At 40.9% G+C, this 15,506-nt stretch overlaps 1 long non-coding RNA gene across 1 annotated transcript; it reads left to right on the top strand.

The window, feature by feature from the left end:
* The first annotated feature begins 5,372 nt into the window (after nucleotides 1-5,372).
* Nucleotides 5,373-15,217, top strand: LOC128804148 (uncharacterized). Its single transcript, XR_008435947.1, has 5 exons — nucleotides 5,373-5,402; nucleotides 5,499-5,622; nucleotides 11,936-12,000; nucleotides 13,445-13,618; nucleotides 14,788-15,217. It is a non-coding gene; the product is annotated as an uncharacterized LOC128804148 (long non-coding RNA).
* The last annotated feature ends 289 nt before the right edge of the window (nucleotides 15,218-15,506 follow it).

Below are 15,506 nucleotides of genomic sequence, written 5' to 3' on the forward strand. Positions count from 1 at the left end.
TATAGGGAATCCATGGTGGAGACGTTAATTATAAGCCATTCTAGGCATTAGTATAGTAGTATTATGCAACTTTTGTGCTCAAAGTGTTTTAAACTTTTTTGCCTCCCTTTGTGAAAAGTTCATGACCACAATTACAGACCACATTAAAAAAAAAAAAAAAAAAGAAACCTAGCAGTAAATCTCAGTTCCAAAGGTCTTTCTGAGCATTGCCAGAATAGGTCCAAGGATCTTAATCTAGCCTTAAACATCCATAGTATCAATATCTGTATCTGAAATACTCCCCATTGTCTCTTACTACTCTACATTCATACACATACAGAGATACATTCACTTGTAAGTTGTGACACATCTGGCATATTTTCAGTATCTATTTTGGCATGAGCTGAAGTGCCCCTTACTCTGTCATTGATTACTAAAGTAGATGAGATGATGAGATCATATGTGTAGGTGTTTCCATTTGGTCAGATGAGACTCACCTTTTAAAAGTATTTTTGAACAGGGAGTGTGGGGAAATAAAAGTACCAAACTTGTTTGAATCTAAGCACTGAGTAACTCATTAGCATGGGGATTAATCTAGGTTGTCCTTCACCAGGGTGTATCCATCAAAACACTTCTCCATAAAAATACAAGAAGTTTTGAACAGTCTGTTCCAGCAACTCACCATTTGATTTCTCCAGGCATACATATCTCACTACTCACCTCTGAAATAAAGCTGGCAAAATGCTAATAGGAGATGCAAGGGAGGTTTGCTTCCTCCTCCTCAATTACCCTCAGGAATTGTCCAAGAATAGTCAAGGCCATGGAATTACAAATTCTAAAAAGCTCAGAAATGTAACTAAGTGGGTAAGAGTCAGTGATTGGCATGTAGGTTCAGGTACTTCCCGTGCATATGAAAACACTCTCTCAGGATTTTGATGGTCACCAGATAAAACTATTGAGTAGCCTCAAACATCCAGCCTAACCACCTCTTCCATTGACCTGGAAATAATGGATGTAGGAAAAAGTCCTGCATCAGTGACAACATAAGGTTTAACATCTTGTATTTCTACTCAACTAGGAAAATGAGATTTCACCTCTCCAACAGGGAACTAATCAAATCTTTCTAAAATGTTGACACTAAAAAGGGGGCATTGTAGATGGAATTCTATTTTAGGTCTTTTTTCATGGGTTTCTATAATGTGCTAGTTATAAATTATCACTCCCTGAAGGACTTGCACAGCTAGACTAAGAGCGATTAAAGGCAATTGTATCACCAGCAAACAAAATCTTACAACTATTAGAAATTTTCTGTAGGCTTCCTCTGATCCAATATACGGCACAAGTGTGGCATGTTCAGAGTAATCCCAGAGTTTTATCTCCTCTCCCTACTTTCCAGCTAATAACCACAGATGAGAAAAGACAAGGGAAAACTCACCCCAGGTTTTGCACAGAACCACCAACCTACAGCCTGGCCCTTGCAGTGCTGTTGAAGAGTATCCAGAAGACAGAAAGAATGGTAAGCTCAACACACCCAGAACAGTCCCACTCTTGCTAACAATGTTCACCTCTTGCTGGGAATGGGAATGGTGCTCCCTTATCTTAACCAGCTATCTATGTTTTATTAAGATAAGACTCAGGGTTGAAAAAATGCATCTTATTCTATTAATCAAAATATTAAAATGGAATAAAATTGTGCTAGTTGGAAGAGTTATACAGGAAAAGTCCTGCACTACCTACATGGAAGGTTCTTATACGTTTTGTTTTTGTTGTTATTTGGAACTCTCTTATGCTAAGGTGTGAGAATCCAGGGCATCCCTCTGGCTGCCCTGGAAGGTCTGGGACCCTGGCAGGGGGTCAGGAGTCCCCCTGTACAGAGCCCCGAGAGACACTGTCTCTGATCTCTGTCCATGGAAAAGAGTTTTCAGTCTTACAGGATGAATTATAAGCTCTGAGTGTTTGATATTTAGTAATTAGTGTGGCACAGGTGCAAAAATAGAATTTTAGGATTCTAGATAAGGGGTTCAAAGAAGGCAAGATGGAGGAAAATTGAGCATGCCTTGTCCTTTTTCTTCTTCTTCATGCCCTTCATGTTTCACTGTGGTGTTGGCATTTTTCTATTGGTTTAGGCTGGGGGCACACTGTTCAACATGGGTGATAGATATCAGCACGTTATTGTAAATATAGCACACGTAGTTTCTAGTATATAATGTTTGTAACATCCCACTGAGGGGCAGAGCCCCACACGCTGTCCTGCAAGACAGACCTGCTGCAGGTCAGAGAGAACATGTTATAGATAAGAAATAATAAATAACCTTGAAAACCAGCACAGACAAATTACGACTTCTTCTTTGGCAGCAGGGCTGAAAGACAGAGACTTTCTACAATCTCAGGATCATTTAAATATCACAGATTCTGACACTGGGGTACTGTGGAGGTATACACCAAGATTTCCAATTGCTTGTCTTGGCAGAGGTCTGGAACTTCCAATAATCTCCCCTTTCTAAAATGCTCCAACTATTGTTTTTCCTCAGAAAACACAACAGGGGAGTAAATGGGAGTAGTTCTTTAGCTCACCTAAAATTTTTTTGGTTTTTTTTTTTTTTTTTGCACTTTATGAGGAAAACATGGTATAAATTTGCATTTCAATGAATATATCTGTATATACCTACCTGAGGCTGGGAAGAAAATGCTTCTGTTCAGTCCCATTTCCTACCTTCATCTCCCTCTAGAGCATAATTAAGCCAAGGGTGGGAGGGAAGATTGAGAATAATATGGAGCTGATTCACCTTTTACACTCACTAGCAAAAAATAGAGATTATTACTGCATGCATCAGTGGAATTGAAGAAGAAATTATTCTGAGATCACTTGTAAACAGATGCAGTCAGACATGACTGTTGCATGAATGGGAATGCATAAATTAAGCTTTGCCAAAGGTTACTAGTAATTTATAGTTTTGGCTTTTACAACGCTCCAAGCATGACGTTATTTACTTGCATTGTTTATTGAATAAGTATATTTACCAGGGAACTCACAGCATCTAAATGCTACCTTGTCTCTTGAGGATATCTTGCTTGATGAACAAGTCTGTGGTGTCATAGGCCAAACACTGCCTTTGAAGTTGGAAAACATCAGTTGATTGATGCTTGTCTGAAGAGCTGTCACAGTGAGCATGGAAGAAAGACTGATTGTCATAACACACCTAGTACTGAAAATTGATGTGTCTCTTTCTCATCATTTCCAAACCAGTAAACTGAAAGTTGCTTGATGAAAAAGCATTTAAATAGGGACTTTTTTCCAACACGTGTGGAAATAATTAATGACTTTGATTTAAAGAACATTGTTAATAAGAACTAAAAGAGGCACAAAATAAATATATTTGGATCTCTTTGACTTCCAGCAGTCAATGGGAAATTCCACAATTCTGCCCTGTGTGGGATGTTGATCAAGTGAGTACCTCAAATTATTCCTTGCCCATGAAGCCATATCAGGAGCTGGACAGAAGACCTAGCTGGTGGAAGTAGTAGTTTCAATTCAAAAGATAGCATTCTTCCCTCACACCTACGAAAGCCTCAGCTTCGTGCTGAGGAGGTCTTGCTGCCTTCTTAAAGACAGGGAGAAAGAAATTGTGATCATGTGTTAACCCCACCAAGTAATCACAATCAGCACTCTTCACCTTTGAGAATTACACGGATCACATTTTAGCAAGATGTGAAGCCTGTCTCTGAACATCCCCTCTGATCTCTATTTCTTGTCTTCAGACACCTCCTTCCTGTCCCTCCTTTCCCATATTCTCAGCTTGATGGTCTTCAAGTCATAAGCTTGTCTGCCTCATTATTTGCTTTGACTTCACTTAGTTGTGAACTCCACTGACAGAGTTCAGTTTGCACTGAACTCTTGCCATCCTTATTTTCTGAGTCCTGTAACACCAAATTTAAATACTTTCTCCTTATCTGCAGTCACAGCTTGGGATTAATTGATTCTCTACTGCAGTGATCTCATCTCCCATCTGGAACAGGGGGTTTGCATCTCATGTACAGCTGAAAAGACCCATGAGTGACTCATGGCTACAAGACCCAACTTGTAGCTATCTGGTGCAGGGGTAAGAAGGAGAGAATTAGCAAGCTGTTGTGGGGCAGCACAAGGAAAAGCATGAGGGAGATATGCTGGCAAAGCAGATACCATTGTCAAAGTAAATGAAGCTCTTTCACACAAGTGAGAGGAACGAGACATGGCAGTAGGCCAGTTGTGTGGAAGTCCCTTGTCTACGCAGCCAAATTAAACTCTGTAAGAAAGGTTTTCTAGAGCATGAAGTTTTGCCTAAAGAGACTGCACGTCCATCATCCCACAGCATTTCCACAGCATTTACCAGCACTGGCTGGAGGTCATGGATCCTGGAACTTTCACTGTTCCTGTCACAGCTGCTGCCACATTACAGAACACATCAGCAGCAAATGGAAGACAAAAATGATGTGCAGCTTTATGTAAAGTTCGTTGCCTTTTGGTGGATGAGGGCATGCCTTTGATGTGCTCATCTTTTCTGTCTTCTTTAACAACAGAAGAAACATGCTGCTGGAAACACTGTCATAAATCTTACTGCAGTTGTTGAGCAATGAGAGCTGATGTCACATTGAGCTGAATTTTTACAGCCACATAAACAACAGGAAGAAAACTTATCTCACAGCAATGAGTTGAATTCATCCCTGACATAGTGGCAACTCAATTAGTTAATGAGTTTTTAAGGTATTTAGATAATGACAGATGGATAGACACAATTTATACTATACTCAGTAGCACTGAGCTGGGTTCTAGAGAACCCTATTTGACATGAGTCTACATATGTAGGCTGATGGAGAGACTACATCTGTGGACAGTGGGAGAGCTAGAGGCACCAAGTCTTGGACTTCTGTAAAGCCTTTGATAACATTCTTCCTCTCTAAATTGGAAGGACATAGATTTGATGGGAGGACTGTTTGGTGGGTGAGGGTAATGGTCAACAGCTCAGAGTCCCAGTGGACATCAGTGATGAGTGGTGTCCCTCAAGGGTCTGTACTGGGACCAGTCTTCCATACCTTCATCATTGACATTAACAGTGGGATCAAGTGTACCCTAAGCAAGTCTGCAGACAACACCAAGCTGAGTGGTGTGGCTGACATGCCTGAAGGATGAGATATCATCCAGAGGGACATGGACAAGCTCAAGACATGGACCCATGGGATCATCACAAGGTTCAACACAGCAAATTGCAAAGTCTGGCACTCACTGGGCTGTCCTGAAATCAGCAGACTGTGAAGTACACTGAAGTACAGGCTAGCTACCAACATTTGTGACATCAGGTGTGCTATGGCTGGTGATACACGATTCCAATTTCCAGTGATTAACAGGAATTAGGAGCAGGAGAAATGACAGCTACATGGTGTTATCTGTAAGAGAGCTGGGTAAACAGACACAGCATGGCTCTGCAGCCCCAATCTTTGCACTAGCACCTTCTTTCTTATTTACCAATGCTTTGCTCTCCCAGCAGCTACCTGAAATCATAGATAACCACAGACTCTGGACAAGACAAAGCTGATTCAGTTCATGTCCTATATGATACAAGTTTCTGGTGCTGTCATTATGAGTCTGCTCTACAGTAGGAAGCTCAGGTAAACCATACACAAAGACCTCAAAAATAAAATTTGAGGTTTCCATGTTGCCCTGGCTTTGACACTGGGATGATTCTTATTTTTAATAAATTGGCAAGCCTATAAGTCAGGTATTACTGACTGATTTTCACCGTGTATGGGCAGGGAGTGAGTGAGTAAGGAAAATGGGCAGAAACAGAAGCAGGGAGGCTATGAAGAGCTCAAGGGAAAACAAGTGCCTCTACTCCACCTGCAATGCCATCAACCTGACATCAGCAAAGTTGCTTAGACAGGAGGCACATCCTGGCCTCTAAAAAGAATTGAAATGTCGTCTTATCTCTCCTACTTTTTTTTATTTAAAAAGCCAAAAATATTAATTTCTTCCACCCTGGAGGTGTCCACAAGCCTTCCCTCAGCTGGTTTCTCAGTGCACAAAAGGATGCAAAATAACAGCTCAGAGAGCTGCTGGGAGGAGCTTCTTTCTCAATGGTTTTTGACTGTTCCAAAAATAGCAGCCACAAGCTGTGTATTCTCCCAGGAGGCATTTCTGCCAGCACACCACGCACTGCAGTATACAGGGCAGCTCCACACTCGGGAGTCTTAAAGTACATTTTCTAAAATAAAGCTTTTTCCTGCAGTTTCCCCAGCGCATCTTGGTGCCCACAAGATGTGGGTGTAAGGTCAGCTCCCACTGCCAGCAACCTCCACTTCCTCCTGTGCAAGAGGCAGGAAGGGCAGAGCCCTAACACTGTCTCTGGGAGACTTTGTCTTCCATTGTCCTCTTTCCTTTAACCAGATTAGAGATGCATATCACAAAAAGCTGATTTTAAGCCTGACCAAGAAGCTTCAGCCCATCTGAAGGGAAAGTAACAGAAAATGTGAAATCGGGGGTCTATTTATCTATAGCCTTTTGATAGTCAACTTTTTGATCACAATTTTTTTTTTGATCACAGATGATACATCCCTACTGACATGGCTATTTCCCACTGTAGTTAAGATTCAGAGGACTCTGCAATAACCTTTAAATTAAATGCAGTTTTTTATACTGGAACACAATTATCCTATTAAATGCATCCAATGAAAGAATAAACCAACCACATGCCATACACATCTGTTTAAACTCATCCATCAGTCACATCCAGGAGGCACAATGAGCTCTTTGCCAATTAATTAGAGACCAAATATCACTCTGGAATTACTCATCTATAGATTTTAAATACTGAATGAACTCTGAGAAAATGGTTAACAACCAGCACCACTGGCTAAAACCAATAAAGTCCACTGAAAAATCATTCTCTATTAATTTCTTGCTCAGTATTATTATAGCACAAGGGAAAAGTAGTTGGAAAATTGAAATAATTAGCAGAGGAACTTCACAATAAAATATTTTTTACCTGAAACCCATTTTGGAATTTCTTAACCATGAGTCTATCCAAGGAGCAGACCCTGCTAAGTACACCCTGTGAGAACTTTGATTTTTATAGCATTCTAATGTGACTTTAAAGTTCATTAAAGCAGCTCCTTTTGTGCTGCCAGCAACAAAAGCCTTGATGTTAAGTGTCCCCTGGAGTCCACAGTTCAGATAAGTGCTGTTGTTTTTCACTAAGCTCAGCCTCTTAAGCTACCATCTCACAGAATAAAACAGAACCTTGCACCCAGCAGCAACCTGGAAGCCAGATTTCAAGATAATGTGCTTGCAGCAAAGCCATAGTCCTTTTCAATCAAAAATGCTTTAGAAATTAAGAAGAAGAAAATAAGCAGCTGTGTTGCATGCTGCCCAGAGTGTAACACAGAATATGTGCTGGGCATTTCTTAAAATCACTTCATCCCTTATTTATTTACCAAGAATTCAGGGGAGAAATACCCAGGTAGTTACAGTTGCTTATTTGCAGTGCAGGGAGGATGACAGCAAGTTTAAAAAGCATTATTAAATTTGAAATATAATTCCTCTCTTTAAAGAGTCCAAGTCTTGGAGTCTCTGTACTTGATCAATGACTCCACATCAAATCTGTCCAATTTGCAAGTAAAATCAATTTGGTCTTATTCCTAACTGACAGCATATTCAGCAGAGTATTAGGAAGGCAACTTGGTTGGGTTTTATTGACTTACAAAGCATTCACTAGAAAAAACAGTTTTGTGATACAAAAGCTAAAATAGATTTCAATGCATTCTCCTGTAGCATATGAACTTTCCACAGATATTAACAAAATTAAACTTCAGGAGCTGCTTTACCAATTTAAAATATGCCAGTATAGGTAGGTGGATCAGTCAAGTCAGCAAGGGTGTGGGTTAGGGTTTCTCTATCCATAACTGCACTAAAGTGAATAATATAAAATTTAATTATTGTATAAACTGTTGCACAAATAATGTTGTATTTTAGTTAAAACATTGTGAATGCCTGAAAAATATATTCAGCTGGCATCTAGGGAAATAATTTTCACAGGTCAAGCTGTAAATCCCTACAGCTCTCACTCTCAGTGAAAATTAGATATCTGCACTGATTTACCCTGTAATTCTGTAAAACGTGTCATCCTGCCCTTATTATTAGATGTGGCAGCCACTACTACTCTTAACCTTTGCAGGTGCAAAGAACTTCTTGAGTCAGCAAGAACCTTTAATGGGAGCAACAGGAGCTGGCATTGCACATGCTGCAAAATGGAAAAGGTGCCCTTACTCCAAGAGTGGGAGTTATTTTTGCTTTCACCTCAGACAAACAGCGGTGGAAGCACCTCTGTGAAGTGCAGACAACTTGGCTACCCGAGTAGGGTTATTCAGTTTTGTGTGAGCTCTGGTGTAGTCTCAGAGTCAGGACAATTCTGCTCATCTTAAGGTGTTCTGCACAGGGGAAATCACATAGGCTGTGGACAATGCAATGACACCACCTGCACATGTTGGAACAGCTCTGGGCTTGCTTTTGACCATGGCCAGCTGGCCATGTTCCAAGAGATGTTCTCATGCAGTTTCTTGATCATTTCATAGAAGAGAAATCACTCTGGATTTCATCTTAGAAAGGGAGCACATAGAAGACAACACATTTGTCATATTTAGAAGGTACCTAGCTAAGGCCTGGTCACTGGTGTGGAAAATCCCTTTAGCAGTATTTCCCCTAAAAAGTGGACCTCTTCAGGAAATTAATAGCTGGAGAAAGCTGTGATGATTTATGGGCTGTGCACTGCAGTGAGAAGATATTTTAGTTTGAAGAATAGTTTTGGAGCATCCATGCCCATCCATCATACCAGACTCCCTTAAGACTCTATAAGTGACTCTAAAGACCATAACGCCGTAGGATCCTGGACATCTGACTGACTCCAGTCCACACAAACACATGTCAAAACAACCCTCATATCCTCTGACTGCATGTTGTGCTACCAGGTAACCCCCAGGAGCTGGATTTGGGAGCTCCCTGTCACCAGAGTCACCCCAAAGAAAACCCTTTGTGTAACATGTAGTCTTTAACAGGCATCTGGAGCACAGTGCAACAGCAGGGATGTCTTCCCTTCTCAGGATTGCTCTTGACAACCCTCAAAATGTTCAGAGCAGACCAAGCCATACCTTTTTCCATCAGCTATTGAACAGTAAACCTGCTCTTGCTCTCTGGTTCACCCTTCAGAGTTATGTTCCTAGAGGCAATTAGATGTCCCCCAAGCAAAGAAGATCCCAGTTGACTTTCATAAATAAAAATACTAATGTTCCTGCAGTGAGCAATACTGCACAATGACTATCCCCACTGTAAAGCTAAAGTGAGAAATAGTTTACAACCAGCCTTAGTGCTGACTTACCCAGAAATTATCTTACAATTCCCAACAGGGCAGCTCTTGCTATGGCTATATAGAGAGATGTAGCTCACCTACTCTGTTTGGATTGCCCAGCTACACAGAATTCTGCATGTTCTCCCTCTCTTATATTAGTACCTATTTCTACTCAAGCCAGACACAAAAATTAAGCAAAAAAGCACACAGACCCCTGGGAGTCTGATCAGATCAGCACAGGCTCTCACAGAGTGTCTAACAGGCCAAAAGCCTACTGACAAAATACAAGCATAAGTGCTTAAAACAGGCAGAAAGACAACCCCATCAGTGTGTCACAGCACACACCACAGCCAAGAGGGCCACAAAACACAGAGTACCAACATAAAATTTCAGAAGGCTTCAATCCATACAGAGTAACACCAAACCTTGTCAGAAAGCTTTAGGCATCTACCCATACAGAGTAACACCCTACCACTCCAGAAGGCTTCAGGTATCTGCCCTTCTTGTTCTTTATCCCAATCTTTTATACCCCTCATGTTCATGCATGGCACCTGTGTGCCCTCTGTTCCCTTTCCTGATGGGTCAGGGCACCTGGGCACTCCAGGTCTCACTACCTCCAATGCTGCTCACCTGCCCTGCACAGCTGTAGCCCACTGGAGATGAGGCTCAGCTGCAGCCCCACTCTCAATTACCACAAACTGTGTGTCTACATCAGTGTATCACATTTTATATAGCAGCCTCGTGGTATTGTACTGGGTGAGAGATTCAAAAATGTCTGTCTTGATTAGGCTGTGAAAACCATTCTCTTATGAGATATGTTATTGAATCCCTTTGGCTGACCTGAATACAGACCTCCTACATGCTCATTAACTCTTCACCTATGCTAAAAGCAATCACCACTCTCTCTTCTATAAAAAGACTTGTTCTTTTCCCACTACTGATTATGGGGGGATACATCACATGCACAAAACTTCAGCAGAACAGAAATAAATGTAAGACATTGAACATAAGGGCAGAATGAGAAAACATTTTTTTCTTAATTGAGTAATAGGGCTATTAGCATTAGAACAGCATTGCTGTAGACATTAATACATTAAGGTTTAAAATGTCTCTGTAATAAATCATAAGAGTATTTTAGACAAAATGTGCTCACAGCCAGTAAAGCTTACAACTACTTGCTCTTGTGACTGGTGCTATGGATTGTAAAAAAGGATGAATGTAAGTGTACAAATACCTATTGCAATACAACAGTCAGAGAACAGACTACACCATACAATACAGTATGTAACTGTTGCCTGTAATCTGCAAACTTATATGGAAAATGTATAGTTCAGTGATAAAAACATTATTCTTAAAAGCTTAGAAAGAACATAAGAACCTTAATTTTTTTGTTGTTTTTTTTTTTTTAATCATGAACTCCAAATCCTGCCCCTTGAAGGAAGACCTTGGAGCCCTGCCAAGGTGCACTCATGCACTGGTGTGGGAAGGAGTGAGAGTGCATGGAGGAGGGGGAGTTGCCAGAGGCCTGGGAGGGCATGGCTGACTAGAGAAGGACTAGAAGGCAGTGGGGTTGGCTTCTGTGGAAGGGGAGGAATGCTGAGCTCTTTCTGTCACTGTAGCATGTCCACAAAATTCCTGCTTCAAGCACTTCACCTTTCTTGTGCGCTGGATTGGCTTCAGCCCCATAGGCCTGGCTGGAGGAATATGCTGCTCTCTCAAAAAAAAAAAAAAAAAAAAAAAAAAAAAAAAAAAAGATGCATCAGGGAAGAAGGTTTGGATTGGGTATTAGGAACAAGCTCCTTATTGAAAGAGTGGTCAGACATTGGAATAGGCTGATCAGGGAAAGTGGTGGCATCACCATCCCTGCAAAAAAGTTAATGGTTGGACTCAGCTATCTTAGATGTCTTTTCCAACCATAATGATTCTGGTTGTTATTGCTGGACTTTTTTTTCATCCTTTTTTTTCATCCTTTTTTTTCATCCTTTTTTTTTTCCCCATCCCATCTTCCTCCACCTCAGTTTCAAACTGAGTATACAATATCAACAATTTAGTAAGGCAAATTTGTTTCACATCTATAAACTTTACCAAGAGTCAGGGAATAATTCGAATAGAAATACAATGGTTATTGACAAAATAAATGCAGTATCTGCCATTATGCCTAGCTCTGTATTTGTATAGGTATTTCAATTATGCAGCAATTATAATTTGAATCTCTTGTGTGTGAATATCAACTCATCAATTTAGTGGTCTTTAGCATAGATGATTCCAGTTTATCAGCAATATACACATTTGCAAGGGAATAGTTAGAACTGCAATTAAAAGTTATGAATGGTAGACAAGCCATAGTCACTCTTGCTTTGGAATTCTCTGCATAAACTGTATTAGCAACATCTGCAAGTAGGGGAATATATAGGAATATATTATATATGTACAGCAATATATCCTTCTCTTCTTTATTTGCATTTAATCTGCATTCCTAAGGCTGACTTAAATCACATTACACTTACAGCTTCATAATGTGGAGGGGAAGAAATCTAGTTTCCATATTGAATTATAACACATTATTTTACATTCTTCCCTGCAAGGAGGAAGAAACATTCCTGTCAATGGTTACAAAGGCTGCTGAGCTGCTCCTGCTGAAAACCACCGGGTGAGCTTATGAGGAAAACAGCTGATCTAGAGAGTTGCTCCTTGAAAGCCCTTGATGCAATCAGTACACAGCTCTAAGCTGTGCTTTCCTCTGCACCATCCAGCTGTGCTGATGGCCACAAGCTGCACTTATAGTCAATAAGCAGAAAGTATGAGTGTGCTGTCACTTTGTCTCCACAGGCTCAAAGGAGGCAGAGCCTCCAGACTCAATCTTCACCTTCATTCTGAGAGCACACCATGAAAATGCTTCAAAATTCTTTTTTGTGATCCTACAATTGTGGACCAGATGAGCACCCAGTTAATCTACTGAAGGCTGAAAATGCCTATAAAACACAGCACCCAGTAGCTCCAAAGAAGCTAAACCTTTGGAGAGAGTGCAGGGATGCAGGGAGCACAACTGTGCAGCAGTAGCCAGGCTGTTGTGCTGGGATATGAGGATAGTCTGGCTATCCTTTCTGAGCCAGACAGACTGCTCCTGTGCTCAAGTCTTCTGAGCAGATTAATTCTACATTAAAAGGTATGGTTTACTATGTCCAGCTCTATTCAGAAATAATTCTAACTGTTCTAAGCCACCAAATATTCAAAATACCTGAGCCTGCCTTTTGAATTCTAAGAATTTTCATTTGGTTACTTATCTTGATAAAAGTAGGTCTGAGCTCATGGGAATAGGGAAGAGCTCTTTTTTGGTAACACTTTGCTCCAATGGAAAGAAGTAGATCTTCTGTTCAAGGAGCATGGTATTTTTTCCTCTCATATGCAGTAACACCTGGATTGGAACTCTTTGTGAATGGATATTACTGATTCTTACCAAGTTTGCACTCATTTGTCACAGAGTGATGGCATTGTAAAAAAGATGCAACCCCTTCCCTACTGCAAAATGCCAGTCTTTCCCATTTTAGGAGCAGAAAACTGTTACGCCATAATTTATCTCATCAAGTGTGACGGAGTTCCATTCATTCTAGACACCACCCATTTCACAGCCAGTTTGGAGCAGCAGCTGCCCGAGTTCAGACATCCCAAGAATGAGATGATTAGTAGGCACCATGATATCTTCACAGAAGAGCAATTGCATGCTTGTGTTAGGCTGTTAAAATTAGCTAGACTTACGGCTTTTGAAGTCAGAACTCCCTGCCTTTATTTGGTTCACCAGCTCAATGTAATTCTGTATCAAAGAGCACTGGGAACATCAATCTCATCACACTGGTTTACATTCAATGAAAGCTTTTTTAAATTTTGCATCCTTCTTCTCCTGTCCATAGATTCGCTGTTGCTTGCTTACTGAAGTGGAGCTTACTGATCAGTTTTCACCTGAATTGCACTTATTAGTAAATGCTTCTTGATTTTGTCCTCAAAAGAAACCTCTTTGCAGCTCAAGGAACAAAAGGGAGAAGCAAAAACAAAAACATCTCTATTTCTTCATCTGCCTTCTCTTTCCACCACACTAGGGACAAAATCAAAAGGAATGACTGCTGCTCTGAGGGACCTAGACAGGCTGGAGGAAGGCAAAAAAAGGAACATCCTGAAATTCAGCGAAGTCCTGCCCGTTGGAAGGAAGAGCCCTTGTCAACCACACAGGCAGAGAACTGGCAGACCCCTCCACTGCAGTCACCTGACTCATGGTAGGGGTTCATGCAGCACCACATGTGCTGAATGTGCAGCACAGCACAAGTCATAGCTCTCCACACCCAGGAGAGCCCCTCCATTCACATCAGCTCACTTTAAACACACAGGTAAAACCTGACAACACTGGGACAGACTTGCTCTTCATGACTACCCACATCATGAGGAAAGCACCAGGTTGCCAGTGCTCGTTCATCTTTTATTGGCCTGTCTCCTCTGTCCTGCTGCTTCCACTTTCATGGAAATGTTCTTTTTTGTCGTGTGAAGTGGAAAGATTGTTTAGCAGTCCCTGCTCTGACACACAGAAACCTGTCCCTGAGCAGCTTGTAGCTCCACTACAGACTTTTTTGAGTTCATTCAAAGTGGCATGAAATGTTTTGATCAGACAGGTTGTCACAAATTCAGATGCTCTCAGCAACTAAAAGTGTCAAATCTTATTTCCACCTTTTTTACAGAAACAAAGTTTCTTAGCCCATTCCTAAATGTATTTCCTCAGTTGTTAAAAAATATATATTTAACTGTTCCAATTGATATGAAAGCTATTTGGTTTTACTGTTAGGTTGTTGTTTGTCTTTTTGCTCTTGATCAAACACAAATAAATTAATTTTAGTGATTTTTCACTTAGGCCATGAATACAAAAAAACAGCTGTTTCCACAGTTCTGCCCCTCAGGACAATGAGAACAGTTTCCTTCTATAGCAGGAATTGAGCACCAAATTTTAACACTCCAGTTAACTCCCACCAGAGTTAAATGAAAATTGATTTTTCTCTCACTCCACTGCCTTGCCATGTTACCTTCCTGGATTTGCTTGGCAGCATAAAGAAGCTGTTCAAATTTATTTGCTATAAGTGACTTAGGAAATTGTTTTATGATGCAACAGTTACACTTCTCCAACTCAAGCCACTTACCTACCTGGACTTCGTATCTGCAAAGCCAGAACACTCATCATTGCTTTTTGGTTGATATAAATTCAAATAACATTAGGTCTGTTTGTCAAGCAGACAGGGCTCTGCTGATATACTCTTAGAGACCAGAAGGTACCAGGAACTCCTTGGCTAGGAAATACTTCCGAATTTTTTTCAGACAGATTCATGGGAAAATGGAAGTTTTTAACCAGTTTTGCCATGTTACATCTACTATTCAAACCCATTATCTGTGCCTAACACAGGAGCGGATGAAGAAATGTCTAAGTCTACAACAGCAGCAGGAAGTTCATCACATCCTTTTGAATTGCTCACTGCCTCCCAGAGCTGCTTCCTTGCTGCTGCTGATCCCAATCAGAACTGACCTGTGTGGCTGATGTGCCCAAGGACAAGGCAGTGGCCATCATGTCCAACCTCACAAACACATTCCTAGAAACAACAATGTCCACATGCTTGTCCTAGTGTCCCCAGCGTGAAAAGGCTTCCTGAAGAAGGCAGATGATAATTTCAGCCTACAAAAGGAGAGGCCCTTCATTTCCTCACAAAAAGAGAGAGAAACTAAAGAAGGAAGCTATGACTGTTTTTACTCTATGCTCCTTTGCATCACCAACCCAGTTTCAAGGAAACAAAAAATCATGGTTTTAAGCTAATAGAAACTATAGTAGCTTCAACTCATACACCTGCCATTGAATGAAGTGATTCTTGGCCCTGGTGAATAAAATCCCACTTATTCAAAAGGGAAATAGGATCTCTGGTGAAGATACTGGCACAGGTTTTAAGAACTGAGCCTTACTGATCACCTCAGCGCACGCTCTCCTCAAACCAAACTGCTTCAATATGAAATTCACTCTCAGTTACAGCACATTCCGAAAAAAAATAAAAAGCTTAGCCTGGTCTACTAATGCATGAAGGCCCATGGTCATCCTTCCTCATCATTTAGGTGCCTGTAAGTGCCCCAGATTTT

The sequence above is a fragment of the Vidua macroura genome, chromosome 2, assembly GCF_024509145.1.
Source record: "Vidua macroura isolate BioBank_ID:100142 chromosome 2, ASM2450914v1, whole genome shotgun sequence".
Lineage (NCBI taxonomy): Eukaryota > Metazoa > Chordata > Aves > Passeriformes > Viduidae > Vidua > Vidua macroura.